General features: G+C 40.5%; 4 non-coding genes across 4 annotated transcripts; all 4 read left to right on the forward strand.

Moving 5' to 3' along the window:
* Positions 1-10: 10 nt before the first annotated feature.
* On the forward strand, positions 11-129 carry LOC141346576 (5S ribosomal RNA). Its single transcript, XR_012357228.1, has one exon. It is a non-coding gene; the product is annotated as a 5S ribosomal RNA (ribosomal RNA).
* A 751-nt stretch (positions 130-880) lies between these two features.
* LOC141314473 (5S ribosomal RNA) lies at positions 881-999 on the forward strand. The gene has a single exon (XR_012350129.1). It is a non-coding gene; the product is annotated as a 5S ribosomal RNA (ribosomal RNA).
* An 84-nt stretch (positions 1000-1083) lies between these two features.
* LOC141346644 (5S ribosomal RNA) lies at positions 1084-1202 on the forward strand. Its single transcript, XR_012357230.1, has one exon. It is a non-coding gene; the product is annotated as a 5S ribosomal RNA (ribosomal RNA).
* An 801-nt stretch (positions 1203-2003) lies between these two features.
* Positions 2004-2122, forward strand: LOC141346676 (5S ribosomal RNA). Its single transcript, XR_012357231.1, has one exon. It is a non-coding gene; the product is annotated as a 5S ribosomal RNA (ribosomal RNA).
* The last annotated feature ends 378 nt before the right edge of the window (positions 2123-2500 follow it).

Genomic DNA, 2500 nt, shown 5'->3' on the forward strand with positions numbered 1-2500 from the left:
AGCAGCCCTCGCTTATGGCCATACCGCGCTGAGAGCGCCCGATCTCGTCTGATCTCGGAAGCTAAGCAGCGTCGGGCCTGGTTAGTACTTGGATGGGAGACCGCCTGGGAATACCAGGTGCTGTAAGCTTTTGCCTTTTCTTCACTATTTATATAATATGCTGGCTTTTAGAAAGACGTGTTTTACCGCTCTATTTATTACAATCATTTACATGTATTATAGAGTTTTAAGTGTTTTACATGTTTTTTAGGCCATTTTATTACTCTTAACATTTTAAGTGTATGTGTCTTTAATAAATGGATGGTTGGCCTGTCATGTGACTAGACACATGACAGGAAGCAGGAAGTACAACTGTATAAGAGAGCAGCATGACAAACAAAGGACAGTCACCAAACTGTTGGATTGAGGAGTTGCTAATTTTAGAGCTCACCTTTCCATTCACCACCTGCAAACTTTGGATTACACTTTCTGTGGATTGTATATACAATGGTGGACACTCACATTGGACTTATCAACACACTGGGGTTCTTGGACTGTTTTTAGGGTATGGACAAATGAACTGTATTCTTTTAACAGAGTTTACCTAGTTTTATCGTGTTGTTTTAAAGTCTTTTATGTGAACCTTGTAAATACACCAAATCTATTTAAACCAATTTTCTTTTATGTCTCATTCTTTTAACCACTAGTCATCTCTCACAGTTAAATCTGACCCCATTTTAGTCTTGTAACTCGGCTGATAAGGCCGATTGTTACACTTTTATGGGAGACCGCCTGGGAATACCAGGTGCTGTAAGCTTTTGCCTTTTCTTCACTATTTATATAATATGCTGGCTTTTACGGAGGCTGATCTTTAAATAGCCCACTTTTTGGAGCAGCCCTCGTTTATGGCCATACCGCGCTGAGAGCGCCCGATCTCGTCTGATCTCGGAAGCTAAGCAGCGTCGGGCCTGGTTAGTACTTGGATGGGAGACCGCCTGGGAATACCAGGTGCTGTAAGTTTTTGCCTTTTCTTCACTATTTATATAATATGCTGGCTTTTACGGAGGCTGATCTTTAAATAGCCCACTTTTTGGAGCAGCCCTCGCTTATGGCCATACCGCGCTGAGAGCGCCCGATCTCGTCTGATCTCGGAAGCTAAGCAGCGTCGGGCCTGGTTAGTACTTGGATGGGAGACCGCCTGGGAATACCAGGTGCTGTAAGCTTTTGCCTTTTCTTCACTATTTATATAATATGCTGGCTTTTAGAAAGACGTGTTTTACCGCTCTATTTATTACAATCATTTACATGTATTATAGAGTTTTAAGTGTTTTACATGTTTTTTAGGCCATTTTATTACTCTTAACATTTTAAGTGTATGTGTCTTTAATAAATGGATGGTTGGCCTGTCATGTGACTAGACACATGACAGGAAGCAGGAAGTACAACTGTATAAGAGAGCAGCATGACAAACAAAGGACAGTCACCAAACTGTTGGATTGAGGAGTTGCTAATTTTAGAGCTCACCTTTCCATTCACCACCTGCAAACTTTGGATTACACTTTCTGTGGATTGTATATACACTGGTGGACACTCACATTGGACTTATCAACACACTGGGGTTCTTGGACTGTTTTTAGGGTATGGACAAATGAACTGTATTCTTTTAACAGAGTTTACCTGTTTTTAGGGTATGGACAAATGAACTGTATTCTTTTAACAGAGTTTACCTAGTTTTATCGTGTTGTTTTAAAGTCTTTTATGTGAACCTTGTAAATACACCAAATCTATTTAAACCAATTTTCTTTTATGTCTCATTCTTTTAACCACTAGTCACCTCTCACAGTTAAATCTGACCCCATTTTAGTCTTGTAACTCGGCTGATAAGGCCGATTGTTACACTTTTATGGGAGACAGCCTGGGAATACCAGGTGCTGTAAGCTTTTGCCTTTTCTTCACTATTTATATAATATGCTGGCTTTTACGGAGGCTGATCTTTAAATAGCCCACTTTTTGGAGCAGCCCTCGCTTATGGCCATACCGCGCTGAGAGCGCCCGATCTCGTCTGATCTCGGAAGCTAAGCAGCGTCGGGCCTGGTTAGTACTTGGATGGGAGACCGCCTGGGAATACCAGGTGCTGTAAGCTTTTGCCTTTTCTTCACTATTTATATAATATGCTGGCTTTTAGAAAGACGTGTTTTACCGCTCTATTTATTACAATCATTTATATGTATTATAGAGTTTTAAGTGTTTTACATGTTTTTTAGGCCATTTTATTACTCTTAACATTTTAAGTGTATGTGTCTTTAATAAATGGATGGTTGGCCTGTCATGTGACTAGACACATGACAGGAAGCAGGAAGTACAACTGTATAAGAGAGCAGCATGACAAACAAAGGACAGTCACCAAACTGTTGGATTGAGGAGTTGCTAATTTTAGAGCTCACCTTTCCATTCACCACCTGCAAACTTTGGATTACACTTTCTGTGGATTGTATATACACTGGTGGACACTCACATTGGA

The sequence above is a fragment of the Garra rufa genome, chromosome 1 (genome assembly GCF_049309525.1).
Source record: "Garra rufa chromosome 1, GarRuf1.0, whole genome shotgun sequence".
Taxonomy (NCBI): domain Eukaryota; kingdom Metazoa; phylum Chordata; class Actinopteri; order Cypriniformes; family Cyprinidae; genus Garra; species Garra rufa.